The following is a 27,222-nucleotide window of genomic DNA, read 5'->3' as shown; positions in this document are numbered from 1 at the left end:
ACAGGAGTTCACAGCGGGTCCCCAGTGGGATGGAGGGAGGTGGGGGGGCTTTTGGGTGTTTTCATTGGGCATTTTCCATGGTGTGTGGTTAATTGTTAAAATAGACTTTTAAACCAGCGTCTGACACATATTCTTTGAGCCTTGAGGGCTTGTGCATAATCAAATGAGAGACTATGCTGTGGTTTTGACCAATGAGAGGGGTCACAGCCAAACACACAAGCGTGTCCTCACGGCAGTGTGTGTTGCTTTCTTCGTGTCAGTCAGCAGCACAACACGCTGCTGGCACAGTATGAGGCACTGTTTGCATGCCACAGGTCCAACATGGATGTAGTAACACCGGTCTGCTGTTACTTGATCCCACCTATTATTGCCATTTTTATATATTGTTAAACAAATGTTACCACACACATATGTAACACTTTGTAATGGGCAACAGTCAGAGTTAATTAACTTTCCCTGTTCACAACTATTGGGATGATTTATTAGCCATTTGTCAAGCAATTGTTTATCGTAAAGTTTCAACTGATGTTTATAATCAGTTGTAAATAGTAAATTGATAATACTGTGCAGTTCATTTTGATGGCCATTATAAAGTTGCAGAGGATGATTATGGACATTTGCAAAAAAAGACAGCCACAATTCAAAGGCATGCTCATGTAGGATCCATTACCTTTATTCCTCGTGTCTAAAAAAGAAATGAGCATTTGAACGTCTCTGCAGACATTTCTGCTTTTTCACCTCCCTCCTCCGTTCCTGTGCTGAGAAAAAGATGGTGTAGGATTCACCTCTCAGTGCCCAGGGGTACAGATAGAGCCCTGGATAGGGCTCAGTAATCCTCACCACTATTGGAGCCCATCTGTTTTGGTTTTCATTTTTCTGCATTATTAGTGCTTATTGGTACATAGTCTAGGAATTTAGCCAGGGTGTTTGAAGTCAAGGAGGAAGGTGATGCCAGGGGCATTAGTTGAAGGAATGATGACCTTAAGGTCTAACACAAGCCAGCACTCCTAACCTCCAGGAGCCTCTCCCTTGATGTTGGAATCCAAGTACTGCACTCTCTCTTTCCTTGCCCCGGACTTCGCCATTTCTCTTGCCAAATCATAGTCATGAGATTTTCTGATGTGGCACTAAAAACTCCAAATATTTTTTTTAGTTGCCATTTGTGAGCTTTCAGAATGTATCAGAAATAAACCAAGTGTGACTATATAAAAAGTGGAGGGATCACTAAAGTTAAGATGATTCATCCTGAGGAAAAAACAAGAATGTGTGTAGTATATTTTATGTCAATTGTTGCCACAGTTGACTAGATTTTGTTTGTTTTATCTCCAAACCACAAGCTCCAAATCTCATGAGCCTGGTTTCCATCCAGATGCAAATTTGAACCAAAAGAAAAAGTGCAAATTGTAAAATTGTTTACCATCCACCAGCACTTGTTGGTTCAATCTACATAATCAGTAGAGGTATATGTTTGTTTTGTCAGAAAATATTCATTAAAGTTTCCCCATTCCCACTGAGCTCAATTAAAAAAAAAAAAAAAAAAGCAAACAGCGAGTTATAAGATTTGTTGTTTCCTTCAGCCTCTCCTGTTTGATAAATACAGGGCTAGAGTGGCTCTAGAGGAAAACTCAGGGGATCATCAGACATTAGGAGTTATCCTCTGGGGCCCATGAATATCTGTATCAAATCTGATGGAAATCCATTGAATAGTTCTCAAGATACTTCAGTCTAGACCAACAGGGAGACGCTGTCATCCCCAGAGCCATGCGAGCCATGCTAATGGCTAAAAATCATGAAAAACCCTATAAAAGTAGTTGGGGGATGTTTCTGGATGTGTCCTTGATTTAGAACTTCTAGTAACAGATTAATATCAAGGCCCAGAAAGAAATTAAAGTTGAAACAAACATTCTAATTGACCACAAAGTCATTTTGCTTTTATAATCAGTGCCTTTGCTGCAAGCTATGCAGTGGTGTAATACCGCCGATTAGTATCATCAAGCTCCCATACACGTGTCATTTTGGAGTTTCAGTCATATAATTTGGTGACTGATTGGTTATAAGCATGTTTTCCACTTCATGGCGTGCAGAGCTAACTGATACCTGCTTATTTCTGATTAGTCTTCAACTTACGTTACCCTCTGGCAAACAGAGCACACCAGCACTGACTGAGCAAACTTCTGTTCGTCAGAGCACTGGATGTGCATTTGTCAAAGCAGAGCAAAGAATTAAATCTGTCACTGGAGCAGATAAAGGCAGCAATCACGTTAACCGCAGAGAGTTGGAGGAGAGCACACAACGCAGTTCAGGTTACTTAGCAATTTAATCGTGTCAATAAAGATCCCTTTTTATGCGCGTTACTCCTCTTCCGAAAACATGTTTGCATATAAAAAGGAACTTTTATCGGTGTAATCTGAAAGCTTGTTAAATTCACAGTAACTCTGGATGAACCTAAAGAGGAGAGGCAGCAGTCCCCTCAGTGTTGCTGTTCACAGCAGCTCTCGCAAAACATGGCCTCTGGATGTGGGATAGGGTGCAGGACATGCTGAACCCTGAGCCGTATATTCAAGTCCTGGATGTTTCGACAGAACTCACCTGTGAGGCTGATAAATCACTGGAGTGTACACTCGGAGCCGAGCGCGGACAGTAAATCTGAAAGTCAACAGCGGGTGAGGGCTTAACCAAACTGTTAGGAATTCTCTATATGGCACATTTCCTGTCATGTATGCCCTATTTATTATATACCCTAATGACTCCAGTGAGACTTTCTGGAGGCCATCAACAACTTATAAGACATACATTTGCTCTGAAAATAACGCATGACCTCTGTCCTTCAGGTAGGAAGTTATAAAAGGAGTCTGTTATATACAGTTTGTTTATATAAATTAAATCCAATTTAGTGATTCCTGAAGATCTTTATGAAACTGTACATCACAATCTAGTGAATGCCACACTGGCCTATTGCACAGAGATCTTCTAATGACCACTGGGCCACGTCTGACCTCCTGCGTGACCTGCTCTAACTTGATAATCAGTGTTTTCAGAAGACAGAGGTCGCGGCTCCTCTGCCCCGATGTGACCTTTTTCATTAAAGCAACAACCAAAATGATGATCAGTTCATCATGACAATTATAATCCATAATGTTACACATGAATTACATTTGTCAGTCACGTCTTTCTGACCAACCCCCACTGGAGATGGAGCTAATCGAGCTTTGATTTGGAGCGCATTGATTAGCCCCGTGCTCCCCTCCAGTTAACAGCAGACAGTCTTCCTTTGTGTGTTTCTGACAGTTTTATTATGTGGACTAAAATGGCCCAAATAAACCATGGATGAACAGCCTAGCTTTTCAAAAGGTTAGTAAATTTCACCATATGGATTTTTTGGGGTGTCTCTCCCAAATGTCATGGCTTAATTATTAACTGTGGGGCCATTTCGGAGAGAGATTTGCACTTTTACAATATTGTTGTGCCCGGCGAGGTTAAGTGTTGAAAGTGCAAGGAAGGCCATTGTCCTTCCTCTGTGTTTAATGAAGATGGATTTAGAGATGAAATGCGGGGTGTAATAAAGACAGCGTGACCTTTAAGGCCTTGACACAAGCATGAAAACATAACGATAGTTTGAACGGACAAATACGCTTCAAGAACAGGAAGTAACTAGATATTTTACCAGCCACATATTTCAGTCATTTATTTGCTGTGGGGCATATTCACCAATGTGAATCTGAAATCTGTTTTAACATTAAAGACACAAGTACATTATATTTTTGTTTAGATTTTGCTGTTTTTTTTTTGGAGGGGAGGGGTTCTTCTCCTTTACTTTTTCTTATTCTCTCACTTTTACTTTATATGAACTGAAAAACGTATTGGTATCTAAGATTTATTTGATCGTGTCTAATTACCTTGGCTGCCAAAAAAAAAAATAACAAAAACAAAGGATACAAGTTCATACAAGGATATGCAAGCCCCTGGGCAGCTCTAAATGATCTACAAACCGGTCGATGGCCTGAGCCAATAGTAACTAATAAGTTGACTGAAGCTCTGCTGCTTGTTCTACATAGCATCTGACCTTGAGCTCTGACATTTAACCTTAAGAAAAGGTCAGAGCGAGATTCTCACGTTGACCTGGGAACTATCAGGAAGAGCACCAGTTAGCCTTTTTTGTTATGTCATAAAGTAACAAAAAAACAAAAATGCTTGTGATTTCCAGGTCTTTTATGAACGATATCTGATATACTTCAATAAAGCCCAGAATAATAAAAAGTATTGAAACTTTTATAGCACTGGTTTATTTTCATTTGTGACGAAAACTGATGACTGCATTTACAAAAATGTTTAGAGCTGCATCAGATTGCATCTTATCGAACACAATCCAACCGAACAGAATCGTCCCGTATTAAGAATGTGTCATCCATGAATCGTATCAAAGCTCATCCATCTGAATGCGTATCGGATCGTCTTGTAAGGGAAAGATGCACACCCCTAATATTTGCCGTCCTGTGGGATCGTCATTAAATGCTGTAATTGTCCAGTGAGAGTATTTTTTTCCCTCTTCACTAGATCTAGATTATGAGCTCTAACTCAAGATTATAACCAGTCACGAACACCAAAGGTCGCGACCTCCCAGTGTGGCCGTTATGAGTAAATATTGATTACACTACAGTCAGTCAGCTAAGTGGAGCCACCCGAGCAGAACACAGCCGTGTACTGTGGTGTTTTTTGAAAGGAGTTATATCTGGCCTAATCCCAGCCTCAGCCCTGCCTTCACCCCAGCCGGTGCACCTCTCTCTGCTGTGCATATCAGCATGTGCAGCTCTGCACCGGGCTCAGGTTTCTCAGAGCTCCTGCTTGGTGCAGGCAGACCTTCGCGGTGGCGCGTCTGAATAGGCTCCTGAAACTCTGAGTCCTCCAGCTCCGGCTTCCTCGGGGCACTGACTGGCTGACTCCCAAGATGGTAAGGCAGTATCTGAGTTCACATGTTCCTCACCCCCACCTTCATACATGTCATCAGATTCGCTGTGCCCGCCTCAATGAAAGCTCTCTGTTGACTTCCTCTGCTGACAAGCGAGACGTGACCAGCTCCATGGCGTTGAGCGCTAACCACTGAGCAGGAGCCTTGAAATCGCATAAGTAAAACTCTGTTATGAAATACTATATGTTGCCAAATTCATGATCCGGCTTTCTGCATTAAAAAGGCTCCTTTTGAGTGCAGCCAGTGGTGTTTGATCCACATGCGACAGAGATTCTTGTATGATTTAATGAGCGTTTTTAAAGGAATGGTTTGACGTTTTGGACAAATATGCTTGCTTGCTTTCTTTCTGAGATTTTCTGAGAAGATTGATACCACTCTCACGTTTTAATGGTAAATATAAAGGCTGCCACTAGCAGCCAGCTAGCATAGCTAAGCATAAACTCAATGTGAAGCTTGAAATCGTGTCATCACTGTGAGGTTGCCAGAGAATCAGCAGATACTTTGGTCACAGATTTTGTTACCTTGAGCCTGAATTTTTGTTTAAAACATTTTTAAAAATGAACAATTATCAACAGTGTGAAGAAACAACAGTGTTGATGTTATGTCAAAGTCATCTATGTGGCAGAGATTGCTACTGAAGTTAGCATGCTTAGCAGCTAGCTCCAGCCTGTCATGTCTTCTTAAACCACTTGGTGATAGTCTGGCAGCCCACATAGACTCAGCTGGGAGATGTAAAGGCACACCACTTGTTATTTCTGTGTCTTTATGGTAAATAAAGGGCTACCACCACCAGACATTTAGCTTAGCGTAGCAAATTATGTGTTTGTTTATTCCTTGGCCAAGGGTTGTTGAGCTTGAAATCTTAACCGTCGTCACCGTGAGGTTGCCAGATAAACAGTACCAACTTCAGGCACTCAGCAGATCTTTCAACATTCAGACATAGCCAAGCTAGTTGTCTCCCCTTTTTTCTTGTTGTTATGCTAAGCTAAGCTAGCTGCTGGTCCATTATATTTAATGGATAGATTCAATGGTGGTATCAATCTTCTGATTGAACTCTGGACAAGAAAGTGAACAAGCGTAATTGCCAACATGTCAAACCATTGCCCCAAGTTGTTGAGCTGAGTGTCCTGGCATACATGATGATAAAATGTTTTCATTATTTATATGAGTCCCAGCAGGACGAGAGGATTTCAAGCCATGCAGCGGCGGTGTCAACCTTCAGATTGACAGAGCGGACTGATTTTCTTCTTCGGGTGTTTTGGAACTGGAGGCTCAGGTGGAAGCAGCAAGCCCCGACAGAGAGCTGCCATTGCACAGAGCAGAAACCTACCCACAAACCCTTGCCTGTGGCGTGCCCTTTGAAGATACATGCCTCTTCTTGACATTTCTTGTCAACTTGCCTTGGGAAGATTGGATCCCGTCCTCCTGGTCCACAGTTTGTGTTCAAACTGTCTGGGATGATGCAGGAGATATAAACCACTTCAATGGAGATAAGCAGTCATTAATCTTCAAAGTCATTACCGCACCATAAAAAATGTTTCTGTCTGACGTCTTGAGGTGAGCTTCAAAGTGAGACGATGCACAATCCATATTGGAAAACAAACATGATGCAATGCAAAACACTGCTAACATCTTATTTGTCCCTGCCTTTGCCACTCTCTCATGTACGCCTCATGCCTGAACAAACAGATCCACACCAGAGCTGACGGCGAACATGGCATATTTGTGTCACTCCGGCAATTGGAACAGAGCAACATTAATAGGCCATGCGGGTTGTGATGCAATTAAAACATAAATATGCAAAGTACACAGGGGTTGCCGCTGCTGTGCTGTATCTGCAGAGACAGGTGCCAGCCATCTTTAGTGTTTACGACAAAGATCCTCCAGCAAATGGCATCACCGCGATCAGACTGGATTAATATGAGATGTCTGGGAGGTTGAATTTTGGCACGACCTCGGCTGAAAACAAACTAAAACAGGTAATGATCTCAGCAGGAGGAGGCCTGCTTGCCTCAAAATATATTGTAATAAACAAATAAACGTTGTAATCTGATACAAAGAAGAACCGATAGATCTCTTAGTATGTTGTAAAATCTAACTACTGAGCAATTTGGGGCTATTTTTATGCTGCCTTACAAATCCGTTGAGTTAATGATTATTGTCTGTCCTCCTGTTATATTTCTTTGATATGCAATGAGGTTTAAAAAACATCCTGCATGTCTGAACAGAAAGCTTTTGTTGCTCCGAGGCAACTGCGTGTTCTAGATAGTGGGAGCTGACAGAGTCCTGTCTGCTGGGCGGATTCTGGCCTTCTGACACGTCCTTGGGAGGCGTTTATTTTCTCTTTCATCACTTTCGTTCTCGTGTTCAATTTGACTGATTGAGCAGACCAGTTGCCGCCCGGCAATTTCTACAGATGTACACAAATTGTCAGTCACGAAGTGGCTGCTCGATAATATAGCCTTTACAGCCTCTGCCCAAGGACCCGTAGGCCATTACAGGGCCATTACTAGTGAAATCCTTGTCTGGACAAGTGGAGGGAAACTAATGTGTTACTGTGACGAAAGGTTCTCATTGTGAGGGCTGCAGCGAGAGCCGATCAGGGGAGATAGGATCAATTAAGCTAGTAGCTGTGAGTGTAGAAAGCAGCGGTCCGCCTCATTAAAAAAAAAAATAGAAAGTTGTATTGTAGGTGTGTGCCAGTTGGTTCACTCTCACATTAATGCTGAAGTATTTTCTGCAGATTGTGTCGACAGCTGTATTTGTTCACATTTGTCGCAAAAGTCTGAATCTGCAAAAACATTTGCACTGCTAATGAACATCTCAACGACTCACAGATTTGTTTGACGTGCTTTAGATGTTAGCGTCCATGACGAATGCTTTTGGGGATAAAGATTGACTCAGTAGCTTGTAAGCATTTAAATTCAGCGAAGAAACATTCAGCCTTACGTCGACAGCTGCTGACAGCTAGAGCCGGTTGTGATTTAAATCATTGCGTTTAAGTCAAAAAAATTATTTAACTGCATAATTCTTGCTGTACAGATTTTGCAAATTGGCGTTGAATTAATGTACAGTAGACAGTTTTTCATCCTAAAAATTGGCCGTCTAGACAACTTCATTGCCTCCGCTGTTTCTGACAAGCTTAATTCTACAGTTCCACATCTGTCTTTATTTTCCTATGGGTTTCAACTGTCTATCACAATGTGGTTTCCAAAATTTGCTGGGTGTTTCTCAATGTACCCGCACAAATCTTTTCCAACTCCGATTAGAAATGTACTTTCATATGTTTTCTGCGGTTAACCGTATGCACTGCAGCCTTTCCTCCAGATATCTTTTCAGCAAATATCTAAATACACAAATATGCATCAGTTCTTTTTGTGTCATAAATTATGCTGACAGGAAACCAGTGATGAGCTTCTCATCAACTAATAACGGAATTACTTTAAACCTTTAAATCGCAGCCTGTTTCCAATCCGGCACAATCAGAGTTGATAGAAATGGACAACGTAGCCTTCAAGCTAAACGGCCGTGACACTAAAGTGCGTTGGCGTTCACTCCTCCGTGGAGTGAAGCAAAAATGTTTGGTCCGAGGAGGGGTGTAGGGGTTTGTGTCTTGGATTAATTAAGCTGAGGAACTCCCAGTTTGGGGAGCTTTGCATGTGCAGGCTGATGTTTTCTTCGGAGTCTTTTCCACAGGGATAGGTTTGCACTCATCTTTGATAGTTAACCCCATGTGACCCTTCCCTAGAGCCAGTCCCACTCCCACCTCACTGCTCCTGCTTCTCATTAGAGCATGTCCACTGGTCTGACTGAGCTTAAGTCGGCCGCCACCCAGACCACTGACGCACCTCCAAAAAACATTGAATACTGTGTGTGCGTTTGTGTGTGCGCCTGCAGAGTCACTGTACGACTGTGTTTATCAGTGATTACGATGTCAGTATTTGGTTCTGACAGGAATCTCAGTTTACTGGCTCAGTTAACACTTTATAATAACATCATCAGTGAATAGACATAATGAACTTTAGTTAATAGTCTTGTTCACAGCAATTAACAAGGCTTTATAAAGCATTTATTAAACAGTTGTTAAGGTTTATCAACTTCATAATAGCCAACCAAGTAATGTTATTAGATGAACGATACAATATTTATCAACTAGATACAAGGTATTATAAACAACACTTACTACTTTACAATAATCAATTTCTATTGTGACACAATAATTAACTAGAGATGAATTAACTATTAATTTACCATTTATTAATGATAACTACCATACTATAATTACGTTATCGTCCAAATTCTTTTAATTAAACCCTTTACTTTTGCATGCGATGGCTTTAGAATGCTTTTAGAAAGTTTTTATTTACTGCATTTATACAAAAAATATCCATTTGTGAAATAGTTAAACCAAGCAACACCGAACTGATTTAAGTGGGACTTATTTTGACATTACATGAAATATCACATGTATAGACAAGGGCCCAAATGTGCGATAATGATAGTAATGCAATAATCGACAGACAAACTGAAAAAAAGAAAAAAAAAAAGAAAAAAAAAACATTTGTCAAAGTCACAGTTCACAGTAGACCCGTTCAACTTGTGGCCCTTTAACAACCTCATTCTGGCCCTTTAATCATTAGGTTAATTAGCCCATTTGTCAGTTAAGCCTGTTGCCAAGCACAAAGATTCTTGTTATTTCATTAAAAAGTTTTAACACAGGCCGTTTAAGTGAGGGGAATTTAGCTGAATTACTTCTTAGGTTATAAAAGTGAATGTTTTAGCCGGAATTATGTGTATAGTTTATTTTAATTTCCACGCTTAACAGATCAGACATAGGGAATGTAAGAAGTCCGGCCCCTTGGCTCTTCACTTTATTTATTTTTTTTTAGAATCTGGCCCCTCTCAAAAACATGTACTTGAATCGGCCTGTTTGATTTAAAAAAAAATGTTAAAAAAATAATAAAAAAAAATGTCTCCCACACTGGCTAGCAAACTTTTGGGGGGGTTGGTAGGGGATTGCTGGTAGACATGTCTCACTCTCATCTGTGAGAGTGTGTCTCACTGCGTTGTCTTCTTTTTCCTGCTTTATGGCGAGTGGAAACCCGTGTCGAGGTGCATCACCGCCACCTACTATGACAAAGCGAGAACAGACAGAAACAAAAGTGGATTAAGAGGCACTGGATTATTTACACAATATTATCACAATATGTGTATCATTAACATGATATCTGTTCATTTTTGAATATTGTGGTTAACAGCAATACAAGCAGAGCCCACAATATGTGTGTAATGTGTGATTCAAGAGATCAAAACATTTTTGTTTTCTAACCACAAAATATGTTGAACAGATAAGTTCATCTAAAGGTCAGTATCATGATAACCATAATTAATAAAGGGTAGATTTGTAGTTAATTAAACTTTAACTGGGAGTTATTAGACTTTTTAGCAAACAATGAAATGCTTCATAAACTCTTTATTAAACAACTGTTTATTTTAAATTTTCCGGTGTATCTGGTGTTTATAATACTTATACTGCACTTATATACTTTGTAAATAGTTAATAAATCTGTGTAGTTCATCTATAAACATTATTGAATGTCCTTTATAAATCTGCAACTGATGTTCATAAAGCAGTTGCTTTATAAATGGTTTATAAAGCATTTCATGGTTTGTTAACAGTCATATAACTATTTACTTTCAGTCAAATAACTATAAATTGACCATTTTCATTAATGCTGGTTATTATAAAGTGTTACCAAAATGTCTTTCACCCACAAAGGAAAAAGAAAGAATCAATATTAGCTGATCGTACCACACGAGATAAGCTGTTTTGATGAACATTTTTTACAGCGGAGGCGACAGGGTTGAAATTGCAGCTGAGTCATTACCCTGTATCATTGCTATCTCGCTGTATGATGAGACGTGAATTTGTCTGACCTCCCCGGGGCAGCACAAAGGGCTGAATTCAAAGCAGGGCACCCAGGGGCCAAGCTGGCGGCGGGCCCAGCTGAGGAGCACCAGCCAGCCACCACCTGCATACTGCTGCTCACCCGGTCTCCCTGGATATGAACCCCCACCCTCCCTCTCTTTTCCCCTGCCTCGGCAACCCCCCCCTTCTCCTGCTCTGACAAGCCTCATCTGCATCCCAGTCATATCCTACTCCCACTCCGTGTATCTGCCCAGTCCATCTGATCTGTCCATCATGCAGCCTAAATTCTGTGTGACAGCAACACTATGGCCTCAGCTGTGAACACTCCTTTCATGCTGTCACCGAGCTGATTTTCAGATGCTGCGGTGACAATGCTGTGGGCAATCTTTTATCTTCCCTCAGATTGTAATTTGAACATTCGATGGTTTTGTCGCACATGTGTCACATTCTGACAGAAATTAGGACTGGATGTTGGTGGCTAATTTAGCTCTTTTATTTTATTCTATTTCTGTTTATCAAAGATATATTTTTACAGTGTATTACAATTTTATTTTTCTGCATATCATTCTGCACAGTCACTGACAATACACATCCTCCACATTGTATATAAAACATATTGACATTTATACATGAATAAAAAGAACATAATCTCTCCACACTATGACACATGTTTATCCTGTAATTACTCTGTATTTCTTTGCGCCACGTGTACTGCTCACAGCAAACAGACCTTGTGCACACACTTCAGTGTATACTTTTATGATTTGGGCCATGGTGATTTGAATATACCGTACTCACAATTATTTTCTTTTCACGTGCTATTGTACAGTACAGTCCTGAAAATTTGCAATTCTTATTCTTTTATTTTAACATTCTTCGCATTATTCGCTCAGATTTTTGGGGTGTGTTTCTTTTCTAGCTGTATGTCTAGCAGGTCTGTGTACGTGAGCACTAAAACTCAATTCAGATTTGGCTCTGATCTGATCACCTTCCAACACCAACACCAACCCTGCCCCCTTTTTTTGTTTTTCTTTTGGCCTGATAAAACTTGAAAGAGCAGAAATGTCAGAGCACTTAAAACTGTTCCAAAAAACTTCATCATGCAGACTTGGTCATGCTTGTCAAAACAGCAATTATCGCATTAAGATCAAGTATGCACATTTGCATCCCTAAGTTGTGTAATGAAGGCGGTCCATCTGATCGGTCCTCTAAGAAATAAACAAACTCATCCCTGGATTTTTATTTAAGCTGACAGCTTGTTTCAGTTATCGTTTGACAAAAGTGAACGCCGACACTGGTTTCAGCATCAGATTCTCTCTAAGTGTTTGAAAAATTACCAAAAATCACCAAAATCGCCAAATTGAGAGTTATCGATAAGGGCGGGATTATTATCACTCCATGTGTTCAGCCTCCACACAGCTCAACTGTTTCTGTCGGGCTGGACGGTCTCAAGTGTGTTTCTCTCTTGGTTCAATACTGCCCCCTGGAAAATAGTTTGTGCACTGCAGCCAATGAAGCTGGAACATGGTGTAAAAAGATGGCAGCCCCCTGGACTGATCATTTAGTACTCCCATCTGCCTCCAGTGAAGTTCTGGACCGGCAGTGTTAACACTTTAATTTTTGGACACTCTGACAATAATATCAAGATGTCAAGACCACACACATAAAGCCAGAATGAAACTAATTGTGTGTCCGTTGTGAAGATTATTTTTAATAACTGTGAGGATGATATCAGTGCGATTAGCATTCTTGCTAATCACAAAGACTCTCTTCACCCGCTCTGTTTTTTCTGTCGGAGTGAGCCGCAGTTTAAATTCTCACCTTTAGTATTATCACTGTTTGCAATTCATTTCCCGTCAAACTCAGATGTCACCACCCACATGACCCTTGCCCTTGAGAAAAACACAATATCAAAACAGTGAGCTGGGAGGACGTCTGGGCCAGACAGGGAGCGCTGGGATGCCAGTGCCCAGACAATAAGAGAGCCAAACGGAGGATGGTAGAAATTCTCCTCCCAGCTGTAGACCTTGTCGGATCCCTATCCCGAAATTCCTGAGCTGTCTGGAGGAGCCCTCGGGGCTGGCAGAATGGCAGGGTGCGTTGTGGGAGTCTGTCCTGTTTCTGTAAGCCCAGGCAGGGGGTCGGAGGAGGGGGGGCGTTTGATAACGCTGCATTTTTGACCCCCTCACGCTCCCGCCGTCTCTGCCACAGCGTCTGATTCACGTGGAGGAATCGGCAGCCATTTTGGCCCGTCTCTTAGATTCATGCCAAGACTAATTCACAGGCTTGTTGTGGGCGACAGAGTTTGACACCTTGCATCAGCTTCCAAGGTGGACTAATGGGAGAGTTCAGCGAAGGTTAAAGGGTTAGTGTGCTTTACTCCTGCTCTAACCGTGATCACCAAAGTAATTATGGAGGGAGGGACTGAGAACATGCCTGAGGCTGTGTGTGTGTGTGTGTGTGTGTGTGTGTGTGTGTGTGTGTGTGTGTGTGTGTGAGTAAATGTTTATATGTGAATGGCGTAGGTGTGTGCAGATATTTACTGTCAGAGCACAAGCAACACCCAAACACACTACTTAAAGGGACAATTTGTAAGATATGGCCAGAATTTTAGTTTAAAACATTCAAAGAATTAACCAACATTATCAACACCGTTTGAAGAAACGACAGTGCTGACCTCATGTCAGAGACGTCTGTGTACTGTGTTGACGAGATGTCTTCTGAAGTTAGCATGCTAACCAATTAGCCCCGGCCCGTCCTGTTTCGTAATACCACTTTGTCCCTCAAGAGGTGAAAGCCTGACAGCCCCCGTAGTTTAAGCTTGGAGACTGAGTTGGTTACTTAGCGTTTTGTAAAATATGAAATAAAATAAACCCACAAAATGCCAAGAGACGAAATATTTTTACACCTATTTTCCTTATTTAACAATTATTCAAGATCGCGATGTGGGCAGAATCCTGTTAGCTTAAGCACTTAGCGCTGTGGCTAACTGAGCTACTTGCTAACGGCAGCGAGTCGCTACATCCAGATCGAGCGACAGCAAAGAGTATAGTGAACAGCTGTCAGTGGTTATGCTGCCCCCTATAGTTTTGGAGCTACCTTCCAATTCTGGCCATTTCTTTACAAATTGCACCTTTGAATATTACACACATGAAGCCATATCATACTGACCGCTGCGGTGTAATGTTAAGTCGTGTAATGACAAATCCAGGTGCAGCGCTCTCTCAACTAATGACTCATTTGAAGCAAAAAAAAAAAGAAAAAAAAAAAACATAATGCAGCACAGTGACACCACATTTGGCTTCGGTATAATCTGTGGCTCTGCTGGGTTACCAAATGAAACAAAGCAGAGTTTAAAGCGCTGAGCGGTCACAGATGTGTGGAGTTTTCCTCTCAAGCGAAAGAAAAAGCTCAGTTGAAAACCAAATCCTGTGCGTTGCTGCTTCAGCAGAAATATCAAACAACTGGGGGGAACCTGCCAAAACTTGGCAATTGTTCTTTGTCTTTGAACTTCTTCATATTCCTGAATTAGAATAAATGTGTAGTTGTAGCGAAGGAGCGATTAGGATGACTCATGAAGGTACAACACATGGTAAGATCAAATTCACACACGTGGAGATCTAACGGGCACATTCTTGGAGGGGGACGCCAAAGAGAAAGAAAAAAAAAAAAAACTTCACATTGCTCCTAATCTGTTTGAGGCTGTCACACTGCATGAAAGTTGACATGTCATATCGTGTGTGTTCATCAACATGCTGCAGCTGTCCTCGGAGCGCAGACCGCAGCTCTGTGTGCAGGACCAGTTCGGCCTCTGAGGGGGCGGTTCTGGAGGCGATCCATTATCAGTAATGGGTCAGGGTCACACAATGGGGGCACTTTGTCAGATCTGTTGGGGATGCACTGCGGTAGGCAAAGGGCTCGCTTTGATCTCGGTGCGTATGTTCACCGGAGTGTGCCGTGTCTGAAAAGTGATCCGCTCTCTGACATTTCCCTCCCATAACCATCTCAGGATGTATATCTCTTCTGTGGAGAAAAAAAAAATGTGCAGAAAAAAAAATAAAAAAGAAAAGATGAATATTTCAGAGAACCGACTCTGACTTTCAGGGGCGAAAATTGCAAACCCGTGCTACTAACAACACACACAGATAATATCTTTGTCTTTGCTATTGTCTCTCCATTGTATCAAAGATAAATGGGCTGTTAACAGTTGGTGTGTGTGTGTGCATGTGTGCATGCAAGTGTGCATCTGTGTGTCTCAGATAGGAGCCTGGACAGCCCAGTGTTTGTAGTTTTTGTAGTCCTGAGGGCCCCTGGTGGGTGTGCTCACTTTAAAGGGCCCAGTGAACTGTGAGGACTTGAGACATGAGACTGTGCCGCCCAACTGGCCCCAGGACACGGGTTCACCGAGAGAATGTGAGCTGAGCGGGTGAACTGGGCCGAGACGGGCTCCCACAAACCTCCGCTCCATTCCTCAAGACAGCAATCCCGTCTGAAAGACTCAGCTCCCGCTTGTCAGAGGGAAACTCTACCTTTCTGTGGTCACTGGCTGGGATCTGATTTATATCTAAATCTACCGTCTTTGTCACGACTCCTGTGTTGTTTTAAAGATGGTTTCTTCACATTTTTGGTGCATATTCAAAATCTGTCATGACTCCTTAGATATTGTATATCCTCTCCAACTGTGGAGAATCTGTAGTCTAAAAAAAATGAAATGAACATCGCTGCTCTTCTCTGTCACTGAAGACAGTAACTGAAGAGTCTTGTGGTTCTGGACTGTTAGTTTGACCAAAAAAAAAAAAACGTTTTGATGACATCACTTAGTACTCTGGTGAATTGTGATGAGCATTTTTCATTTTTCATTTGGCCAGCCAGATTTTTAGCAAAAAATAAAAGGACAAATAACGAAAAGAAAAATATTCTATTAACCATTGTTAAAATATATAAAATGCTCTTTAAATAGGCCAAGCAGCCAGAGTGACAATTTGTGCATGAAGTCAGTCAATTAAAGGTGCACTCTGTAGTTTTGGGGAAGACATTTTAATCAGAAGAGAAAGAACTTCACTGACTGTGTTTTTATACCTAAACAAACTAAATAAACAATTCTCTGTTTGACTGAATAAACTGAATAAATAAAACTGACATTAAAGAACAAAGCAACGTCATACTGTTTTACTTTGTTCATGTGCGTCTGACCCTGCCACCTCTCTAGATTCAAACATTGTCCTGGGGATGTCATTTTCCTCTGAGAGCAGCTTGTTTATTCAATTATGCAAAAATATATATTTCTGTGTTTTTATGATTACTTCATTAAAATTGAAAATATTCAAATTCTGAGTTTGAACTTCCTCTCCAAAACTACAAAAGGAACTTGGGATCCTCCTATAGAAGCCCTGAGACACAAGGCAGAAGGGAAAATTGGGAATCTTGAAGAGATTATCCTGGCAAAACATTTCGTTTCACCTGTTTAGTCATTATCACAGGAAAGATAACAATTCATCATTTAACTCTCTGAGCTTCTGTATAGTCCATACACATATAGTACCATTCTGTAGCTTAACAATTCAACATAACAGGCGCTTGGCCCATTGTCCACCAATTTTCAGTTTTGGTTCTCCATGAAAGAAATATGTGGGCACCTTTAGCAAGTCTCTTATCCTTTTAAGACTGGTGAAGTCTCTGAAACGTGTACATTTAAAGGTTGAACAGAAGTTGTAACTTGGCCAATTCTAGCTATCTAAAATGGATACAATAAAAATAAAAGTGTAACTATAGTTTTTTGGTATCACCTCCTTTTGAACTTATTTCTTCTGAACAAATGAAATGTTATCATTTTTGCACTATATCATCTAATTGCTATAACATATGAAGTAATAGGTGACAGGGGTCACATGTAAATATGGATATTTTACAGCCAACATTTCCACAGAGTCCATTTAAAACATATATGTGTGATAGATAGATAGATAGATAGATAGATAGATAGATAGATAGATAGATAGATAGATAGATAGATAGATAGATAGATAGATAGATAGATAGATAGATAGATAGATAGATAGATAGATAGATAGATAGATAGATAGATAGATCAATCGATCGATCGATCCATGATCCAAAGCCCAGTTAATCATCTGTGCTACTGATATCACAATAATGTCTGTATTTTCAGCAGATCACTTTTTAAACTCTTAACACCAACTGTACTGTGTGTCGGATTTATTTTTAGCCGTGGAGATAGTTTGAGGAAGCCCATATAGATTGCACCCTCCCAGGAGAGAAAAGCAGAGACTGCAGAAGTGAAGCGAACCCCAGCTGAGTGTCGATATCAGGTTATGATGTTTGCTGTTTTAACATGAGCCTCTTTTCTCTTTTTTCCTGTTGTTTCTTCTCCTCTTCAAGGGCAGACAGACAGACAGAGCCCTGGGCTGTATCTCCCCAGCTGGGATCTTACGTTAAGCTCCAGAGAGAAAAATACCACCGTTGTTGACTTTTTTGGTGCATTTCCTTCATCGCAACTCTATTTCACATCATCCGCCGCGCAATTCTCATCACATGGTTTTGTTGTTGTAATTTGGACTGAGTTTCCTTTAATTTAAGCAGCTGTTTTGACGCCAGTTCATTCTAAGGTCAGGGGTTAGAGAAACACCGTCGATGCAAACTACTGAGCCGAGCCCAGTTAGTGTCATTCAAAGGGAAAACATGTAGGTGTACCTGCCAGTCTATGCTGCATGCTAGCATTTTAAAACGACTGCCTTAACAGAAGAAAGAAGCAGACGACGATCAATTTGCGGTGATGAATTGCAGCTTTGGATATTCGATCTGTGATCTTGGGGGGGGGGGGAGGAATGGAGTACTCTATAATCTTATCTCTGTGGCACAAACAGACACTGACTGAAAAACAGCACCAGCATTTTCTTTTATGTTTACAGAGCAGCATTCAGGTGGTGCTCTGGGTGAGGTCCGACGGATGTCAATTAAAGGGCTATTTAAATATTTAAGCAACAAAGTTTGCAAGTCGTCCCTTGGGTGCAGTTGTTGGAGGGGAGGGGAGGGTGGCGGTAATGCAGCCGTAGCTCTCCAAGGAGCAGCTGAATGCCAGGCAGGCAGCGTGGATGGTTGGGAGGCATCACGGCTTGGGTTACAGTGCGAATTAAAGCTGACACTAAGAAGCGCTCCTCACAATGACCTGCAGAAAACAGCAGACAAAAGAGTCTATTTTAAAGCGGGACAAAGGGGAGGTTAGTGGAGATACCTGAGCCCGGGCTGGCCTAGTCAGCGTGTCTGTGGAAGGACGAATGGCTGGTGCCACGGGACCACCACAGCTAGAACCGACAGGAGAAGAAACACACTTGAAAGCACATTCCTGCACTGCCATAACACCAGAAAAGACATATGACACACGCACACACACGCAAGAATATCCTGAGCACAAGCTGTAATTTGTAAGACATCATTTTTGGTATTAATATCAGTGTTGTCAGTAGTGTGACTAGTGGTGTTCTGGGTTTGTGGTCACACTCACACACACACACACACACACACACACACACACACACACACACACACACACACACACACACACACACATACACACACACACAGGACGTGATTTCATAACAGTTCAGACCAGAGAGAGATTGTCAGCGATCTGTTGTGCTCCCCCGAGAACTTTGTCATCTGAAAAGCATATTTAACCTTTCAGATCTTCCCAGAAATGTAATTTTCCCCACAGCAAAACTTACTCAATCATTACTATTGACATTTTGTGATGAAATTTACATTACCAAAAAATACTTCAGAGAACGCTGCAGCTCTCTCGTAGCAACCCTCGCGGCCCCCACCCCCACTCCGTCTATGAATGCTTGTGAATTCCACAAGAGTTTGCGCTATCTCCCTTCATCTGCTGTCACCATGGTCCTCAGCATGCTTTCACCTCCATCCTAATCCCCCACTTCATCTGAAAGTCAGGATGACAGCTCTGGCTCTTGTCCTTTCTCTGTGTGTTTGTGTTCGCTCCTTCGATTTTGAACAGCATCCACCTGTTCTTAGAGTCGGGGGGGGCTAAAGGTAGGCAGGTAGAACTAATAGTTGGAATAGCTTGAGGCTTCATGCTCAGTTACTCAAATCTGTTATTTAGCAAAAAACACCATTTGGGCACTTTTCTTCCAAAATGGAATGCATTACATGTTATTAGTTAGTTACTCTCATTTGAAGTTAATTAGTTACTATACAGTAGTACTGTCTGTGTAGGTTAATGTGGTACTGAATAACCAAAATAAAATAAAATCTTGTATGGCTTTTCACAGTATTTTCTGATTTATAGGTGAAAAATGTTCCTCCAAAAAGAATTTTGAAAAGCAAATGCTGATACAATGTCTTCCAAATAGGCATACACTCTCCCATGCTACGTCTTTCCGACATAACTTGCAAGACATATGTATCTATATCCATTCTTTTTTTTTTTGTTTTGTTTTGTATCACCGTCAAATTGTGATTGAGAAATTCAATTGTGGGCAGAGAACCATCCTCCATCCAGGGTTTTGTGGAAATCAGTTCAGCAGTTTTTGTGTAATCCTGCTGACAAACCAACCAACAAAAAACAAACCACACAGACGAAAACACGACCTCCAAGGTAATTCGAGGTAATTAGTGTTATATTTGGTGATATATTGCAATTAGCTAATTAATATTACTACTGATACATATTCCATTACGCTGTGTAAAAAGAACACTTCGGTTCAGCATAAACTGGTCTCAGTGGAGATGTTAGCTTATACCTCATGATTGGTTTTGTCAGGATTTTTGCTGACGGGATTTTGCGAAGCTCAGGGTTCAAACATCGCGCTCATCCTCAGCCCGCCTCTTCTGCTTGCTAGCATCGCCATCTCCCGCGGTAAACTTTCTGGTGGCACACTAGAGGACATGGCACAGTTTATTCTTTTTTTTTTTTAAACAAAACAAAAGCATAAAAAAATATGTATGCATTACTGGATGTAATAACTGTATTAAAATAGCCACAATCTTATTAGAAACACGTTATATTGCTCCATCATGGGGCTTGTAATATAAATCTGTGACATGTAACTTTGGTTGCATGTTACCTCCACCACTGTAATTCACCGAAAGAAACCACCAACATTCCCCTTGGTCCCACACTGATCCGTCTTAATAATTGATACACTGGTTTGTTTTGTTTTTTCACACAATAGATCATTTGCTTGGAGCTGAGCTGACAGCGTCCTCGTTGAAGTAATTACTTTCTGCAGACATCTCCCGAGGTGCAGAGTGTCCAGATGACAGCCGCAGTCTTAAACTGGCACGCTCAGGGTCACAGCTCACACTGATACCAAACTGGACTGTTCAGAATACCATCTGAAATACGATCTTTGTATTCACCGCATCGCTTTGTCTCTCGGGGTGCTCAGAAGACACCCTCGGCACTTTCAAAAAACTCAGAGGAGGTGCTACGCTCATTCAGGTCGTTTACAATGAACGCCTGAGTGCTATAAAGCTAACCACTTAGGGCTTTGTAGGAAAGTTTGCTTTCACATTGTGAAAATAACGAGACCGTGACACAACTTGCCATGACCTAGACCGGTAATTAGGGGAAATGTGCCGCCAAGCTGATGGAAACCTAAAGGAGCCTCCCCAATTTAAATGTGGCATTAAATTGGATATAAAAGATAACAAACTACAATTGTAGGTGTAAATGAGACATAAGGAAGTGTTTGACTAACAGGTTAACAATGAGCACCAAAAGATGACAGATGATTGATGTCAAATCTTGTGATTTTTGTCCACTGGCACCAGCTATTGTTAGAGAAATGCTGCCATTAAAAGCTGGGATTGTCACTTAAGATGTTGAATATAGTTGAAATCTGATGGCAGGTAAATATACATGATACGATAAAATATGATACAGTATACTTTATTGTCCCTATAGGAAAATGTATTGTGGATTCAAACACTGCAGACATAAAGGCACACAAAAAAATATTGCACCCACCCCATGATAATAGCAATGCATTATTACATTACATAGCTAATGTAGGACTTCATAAGCATTGTATGTACAGTATATTAAACAGTGGAATAGTTAACAGTTCACTGAAAGGGTAAGGTCTAATTTGGGGGCAACATATCAACCAAAGTCACCGACAGCTGCTGCTGTTTGCTAGCTGTCCTCAGTTCTAGCTAGCAACCGTCAGTTAGCCGCAGAGCCAGTGGCGTAATCAACACCGTGTAAAGGTGGACTATTTTCACATCTTTCTCTGTGAGCTGAGGATTTATTCCAGCCAAGCCAGAGGTGATTGTGGAGAAGACAAACCAGGACTGTGGTGGGGAGGTTTACTGAGTTTATTTTGCCTTCGAAAGAAGCGTGTTTTTTACGATGAGTTAATGAGGCAGTTAAGCCAGTCTGGAATTCAGATGGTGAACAGTTATATCTTTCTTTTTAGCAGGGAGAATAGATTTTTTCTTTATTGGCATTCTGTGAATTCAACTACACTTAAATCTATAGAGCTTGTGAAATGTAGCCTACATCTCCCAGCTTCCAACTGGTACCGCTGGATGGTCAGCATGCTAACCTCAGTATATCTCTGCAACACGTCTTTTGGAGATGTCTTTCAAATAAAGTCAGTGCTGTTGTTTATTCACACTCTATCGTGTGTGTTAGTTCATTTACATATACACACCCTGATGTACGCTTTAAAAGTCGCTGTAGTTGTTCCAGTCGTTCACATTACAGTCCTGCGATTCTAATAAAAGTGATGGGCGACAAAAGCCGCGTCTTCGTTTTTGTGTATTTTTTCCCGCAGCCCTTCCTTTGTAATGGCTTTCGGAAGAGATCTTATCGCGGTCAGTGCAGACAGGAGGGATGATTACAGCAACCAATAACTGTTTAAATGCACACAGGGGCATGTCAATATTGATTTAAGACAGACTTGAAAAATGAGCCTGTCCCTTAATCATTGTAATTTTTCTTTTGCAATTTGCACCTCAGATTTTCTATTGATTATCCGCTAATATATAATTCAAACGTTAACTCAATAACAGCAAATAATCTTTGCAAATAGTGTCCTTTTTTGTGTTTTCTTAGGGTATTATCTCCCATATAATCCATATTTTCTATAGTTCAGGAGGAAGATAATAGAATAGACATGGGGAAAATGTCAATATATCAAACCAGCATACAAGCACAAAGCCCAACAGCAGGCCCCTTGCACGGAGAACGTTTTGATTTATAATAGCAGGAAAGACACAGGTGTTACCAATAACATTAACAAAAGCTCCGCTCAGTGCAAGTGTCCCAGCGAGCCGTGATAGTGAGCCAGCATGCACAGAACCACAAGTCTCATTAATTTGATCATTTACACCTGTGCCTTCCTGCTATGACGAGTCAAAACGTCTCTAGTTTAGATTCACCAGTCGGTGTTCATTTTTTTTAATTCAGTGACTAAAAATTGATTTTTTAGTTTTTTGGGATTTTTTTTAGTTGGTTTAACAAAAATGTCCTTACCGACAATGAATTGCTAATTGTGAGTTTGTATTGTCACACGTTTTAATATTAAATGCAAAGCGTGGCAACAGTGCACGGGCAGACGGAGCAGCCCCAGCAGGAAACCAGCAGCTTATATGTCTCCGGTCTCTGCTGATTAACATGGATAACTTTGACCCACAGTACAGCTGAGGATTCCTGTCTAATTGAATTACTGTCAGTCTCCTAGCCTCCAAATATTGTCTTGAACTTATACCCCTCTCTGTTGCCAGAAAGTATTTACATTATATATGTTGGAGAGTTTGTTTTTTTCCCTTCCGACATAGCTAATTTAGGTTTAGACTCTGGCCCAGAGAATGGTAGACAGCTGAGCTACATGTATGTTCCATACGTCTGAACCATAAAAGATTATTTAGCTTAGCTCTCATGAAAAAAGGCTCACATGATAAAGAGTCCATCTTATGTGGCATATGATTAGAACCCATGCTAGTTTTGGGAAAGAATATCAAACATGTTTGTCTGGGGACACAGTATGTGTACACTCGAAGTCTATTAATTCCTACATGATTTCTGATTTGTTTGCCAGACTCCTCCTTCCATTTGTTTTGCTTCTTCTTTTTATTTTTGGGTCTGGAATATGTAAATAAGAAAACAAAATGATGTGTCAGATTTTGGACTGACTGTATGCACTGTGTGCTACAGGAAGTGAGCATAAATGATTGAGAAAATGTAGTAATAGCATCGGATTACATTCATCAATAAGTTAGCTAAAAGTGAAAAGTGGTTCTGAGTGGTTCATACATCTTTTAGCAAAACGCTTACGGAACTTGCCAACATCTGGCAGGCCCACTGCCTTACTGAGCCTGCTTGTCGCCATGCGTAATTGGTCCTGGTTTTGTCCCAATAATGCTCCACGTCCATTAAAAAAAGAAAATGTGTGTCTCTTTCATGAAAGCGGTGGCATTTCTACCCATGAAAGAAATGCGTTACCTTGTGTTGAACATAGGGGCATACCAATACTAATAATTAAGGAACAAAAACTGCGTGGAAACGAGACGTAAGGCTTTTTTGATTACGGAGAACTAAACACCTTCTGTGCTTTGGCCCCAAAATATTCCAATTAAAAACAACTTTAGTACGTGTCCGATGCGGCTTACCTCATGACAGCACATGGAACCTGAATCATGAGCTGTGATCCAGTACAGGTAGTTTTACTTCGTTTTCAAACAAGTCCCCAGCCATTTCAGTTCTGTAGCAGAATGCAGCAGCGCCATTTTGCTATACAGATACAGAAATGTTTTGTGGACTACAAAACTTCACTCGACCTTCCATTGACGAGTAAATAACGACTGAATTTTTCATTTTTGGGTGAACTGCTCCTTTTTAAATCTAGCACTTTGATCCTTTGCAGGGAGGACAGAGGTTAAAGGATGGCCCGTCTTTGAGTGTAAGTCTCTTTCTTGTGTTAAGGCCAAAGTTATGTCACTTATTGCATTGCTCTGGAATGAGGTGCAAAAACATGGCTGCCAGCTCTCCACCCCCTCAGGCCTTTCAGAACCCAAAGGCAGGACTTATGTGCCATTTCATGCATGTTATCCACTTTGCATCATAGGAAAACACAATAAAGACCCTTCGGCAATGCGGGTCTCGAGTGGATAAACAGCTTTGTTCTTACTTGTTAGTATCTAGCGACAGTTCGTTTGTATAAAAATCCTTCTGACTTCAGACATTCAAGACACATCGGCATGAACATTTGATTAAATATGCACATCTCAAGTGTCCGTGTCTGATTCCAAAGTGGACAGGCTAAGATTTATGGCACCGTTGACCCTCATTTCTTTGCCGCTTCCTCAAGAGAACCTGCCACAGGCTGCGTGCCAAATGCTTTAAAATTTAAAGAGGTGATGAAGAAACTATCCAGAGGAGACAAAAACACATCAGTTCTGCGACAATAAGACTTTCCTCTTTCTTCTTTCCAGCCTCCTCTTTCCAGTTGATCACACTCACTGCCAGCAATGGCAACGAGTTGACTACTGGCCATTCAAAATTATTGTTGTGGTTACGTATACGGAAAGCCTGGGAAAATCAGATAACCCTGTCTCCGTAATATCCCTGTAGGACCTGCAGTTTGGATGAAATGAAGAAATCCTTGGCTTGGATTCCAATAGATAGTTCTCTGACACAATGATGTGTAAATGACCAAGACATGCCAAGACTGAACATATTGGAAACTTCATCACTGTGAGTGCCATGCGAACAGCTTTGCTATTTGCCATTTCACGGGCTGCAGGATGCAGAAGGCTCAAGGATGGTGAAGGGAGATTTTTCTTTTCTCTTCCGGCTGTTTGCTGAGAGCAGAACACCTGCATTTTTCCACACTCTGGAGGACTCTGAATTTGACCTCCACGCACGGATAAAAGGGTATCCAACTTCTTCAAAATGTCAGAAAGCCACATAAATCTATTGTTCTCGACACGTTCTCTCCTCAGAGGCTCAGATAAAGAAACACCTTTCTAAAAGTGGCAAGGCTGACATACTTTTCCAAGAGCAATGGAGGAAACAAGAACTCCCATATTCTCACAGCAGCTCTCTGATTTGTCCACACTTACTGGTAAACTGATAAAGTGCTGTGACAATACCTCTGGAGTGTCTCATAAATGCCTTGTGTTGACCTTAAAGCGTTTGCTGACCACAAACAGAACTATGAACATGTCTCCTGTGGGTAGGAGATGATTTTCTCCGGCAGGCACACAGGATCACTGTCTCTGTACTCTAAGCTGACCTTCCACAGACGGCAGCACCTTCCATTGCTCCAGGCCCTCGGCCCCGAAAATCTCCCCTCTGCAGGATGGATTGGGTTCCAGGACCCTCTCCTCTCCTGGGACCGACCCAACCTGGCGAACAGGGGGCTTTCATGGGAGATCACAGGTGCTTATATACAAAATGGCAATTTTCTTCGTCCATAATTCCATGTTACTGCATTACCAGATCTTATCATGAGGCCAGTATCTCATTCCTGAGGTTTTAGACGTTAATGAAAGATGCTTTGCCTCCGGCCACTGGGGGCTAAATCAACAAGCCTAGGATTCCTGTTGGCCTTTGTAGGGGAATACCAGAGGCAGAGAGGGGACTGAGCTGAGGTCAGAGACAAAGCGTGGAGCTGGAGATGGAAATGCTGCGCCTAAACAAGCTTGTATGCAGTCTGGCACAGTAGTTCCTAAACTTTCATGTTAGTCGTGCTAACCACAACCCTGTCAAATGTACTCAAGTACCAGTCCAGGGTTATGTTCCAACTGTGCTCAGCTCAATTGGTTTTAAACAGGATGCTTATTCTATTAATATTATAAATGCAGTAATGTTTTCATACAATTAAACTACAATTGTAGTTCAGAGATGCAGAAGCGGGATGTTTCAATCATTCCGCTGTTACTTTTAGCTAACCATTTATTTGTTTGTTCAAGATAACAATTTTTTACAATTTGTATAAGCTCATTATTTACCCATTCTTTTTAGCCATCTATTACATCAACTGTTCAACAGTTCTATTTTGTCCATCCTCTGTATATCATTAGTAATGTTTTTAAACTATCCAATAGGTTCAGCTATCGGCTTTTAGCTGGATTTATATTTTTTATCCATCCACTTGGATCCAGCTAACTTTTCTGTTAGCCTGGCAAATATTTCAACCAGTTATCTTTTATTAACTGTTTATTCATCACTTTTGGCTTACTATTCATCTGTTAGCCTACTTTAACTGTTTGATAATTTTTTTATTACCTCTAGCCTACTATTGCATATTTTCGGCAACTTTTTGGACCTTTCTGCTGACTAAATTGCTTATTAGCATATAATATAAATAGCTTATTTTTATTCTCATCTTATTTTTCTTACTGGATCTAGGTACACTATGGTATAATGATACATAATGATTACCACATTATTCTTTGCACTGGAGAATTTAAACACTTTAATAGTTGCTTTTTATGTCCATAGTGTGCCCTGGAATTGGGCTAAAACGACCTCAACAATATGTGTTGAGGATATGTAATTTCAGCCACTTAGGATCATTAAAAGGAGATCATATTGAATATCACTTCTAGAGAGGGAAAGAGAAAGCGAGAAAGAAATAAAGAAGAGATTTGTTTGTCAGTCAATTCCGACCCACTCAATCTCCTTGGCCCTGTGAAAGAGGGGGAGAGAAAGGGTCGGGGTCAGCTTTCTGTAAATCTTCTGATGAAATGTTGACAAAACAGCCAATTTTCTGTAATTTTCCTGCAGCCGTCTTTCAGCAGCTTACTCACTCAGAACCCCTTCATTTCAAACAGCAGCACACTGCGACCTCTGACATGTATCTCGTCCCTGACTTCTTTGGCCTGGCAGAGAGACAGTAACAGTTGTGCCTTTTAGGTCAGGTGGATGCCGTTTAAGAAGCCAGCCTCATAAAGGACTCCTTTGTCTCTCAAACAGGCTCTCTTGGGCCCCAGTAAAAGGATAAGAAATGTAGTTAATAGCTCAGGAGTGGCCTAATCATCAGCTGCCATTACTGCTCCAATATCAGCGGAGATGACAGACTTATCAATAACAAAGGCCCAGCTGAAGCCTCCACCGCTCTGTCATTTTGATCTTTGCTCCACTAATCAGAGCTTTCATTTGAGCTAAGCACCAGGCAGCACACCTCTCATTCTCTTCATGCTGTGCCAGATATCACTCATCTTTACAAGCCACTCTGTATTCCCTCAACCCCAGGCCACCATTTCCACAAATTGGCTTAATTTCTCAGGCAAATATATGACACATCTGAGAGCTCATTATCCTCGCAATGCAAGTGAT

The 27,222-nt window shown here is 41.2% G+C and overlaps 1 long non-coding RNA gene across 2 annotated transcripts in view; it reads right to left on the bottom strand.

Moving 5' to 3' along the window:
• Positions 1-9,103: 9,103 nt before the first annotated feature.
• LOC119019739 overlaps positions 9,104-27,222 on the bottom strand; it is a 19,664-nt gene continuing 1,545 nt past the window's right edge. The window contains exons 2-4 of one of the 2 annotated variants that reach the window (XR_005075141.1): positions 19,673-19,808; positions 18,148-18,217; positions 9,104-10,093 (exon numbers count right to left, since the gene is read on the bottom strand). This is a non-coding gene — a long non-coding RNA (uncharacterized LOC119019739). Of the gene's footprint in view, positions 10,094-17,761; positions 18,082-18,147; positions 18,218-19,672; positions 19,809-27,222 lie in introns of those variants that run through there. The other variant, XR_005075140.1, reaches the window with a different exon arrangement.

This window comes from Acanthopagrus latus, chromosome 5, assembly GCF_904848185.1.
Source record: "Acanthopagrus latus isolate v.2019 chromosome 5, fAcaLat1.1, whole genome shotgun sequence".
NCBI classification, from domain to species: Eukaryota; Metazoa; Chordata; class Actinopteri; order Spariformes; family Sparidae; genus Acanthopagrus; species Acanthopagrus latus.
The sequence above is the reverse complement of the archived record's forward strand: the minus strand, read 5'-3'. Positions and strand labels throughout refer to the sequence as shown.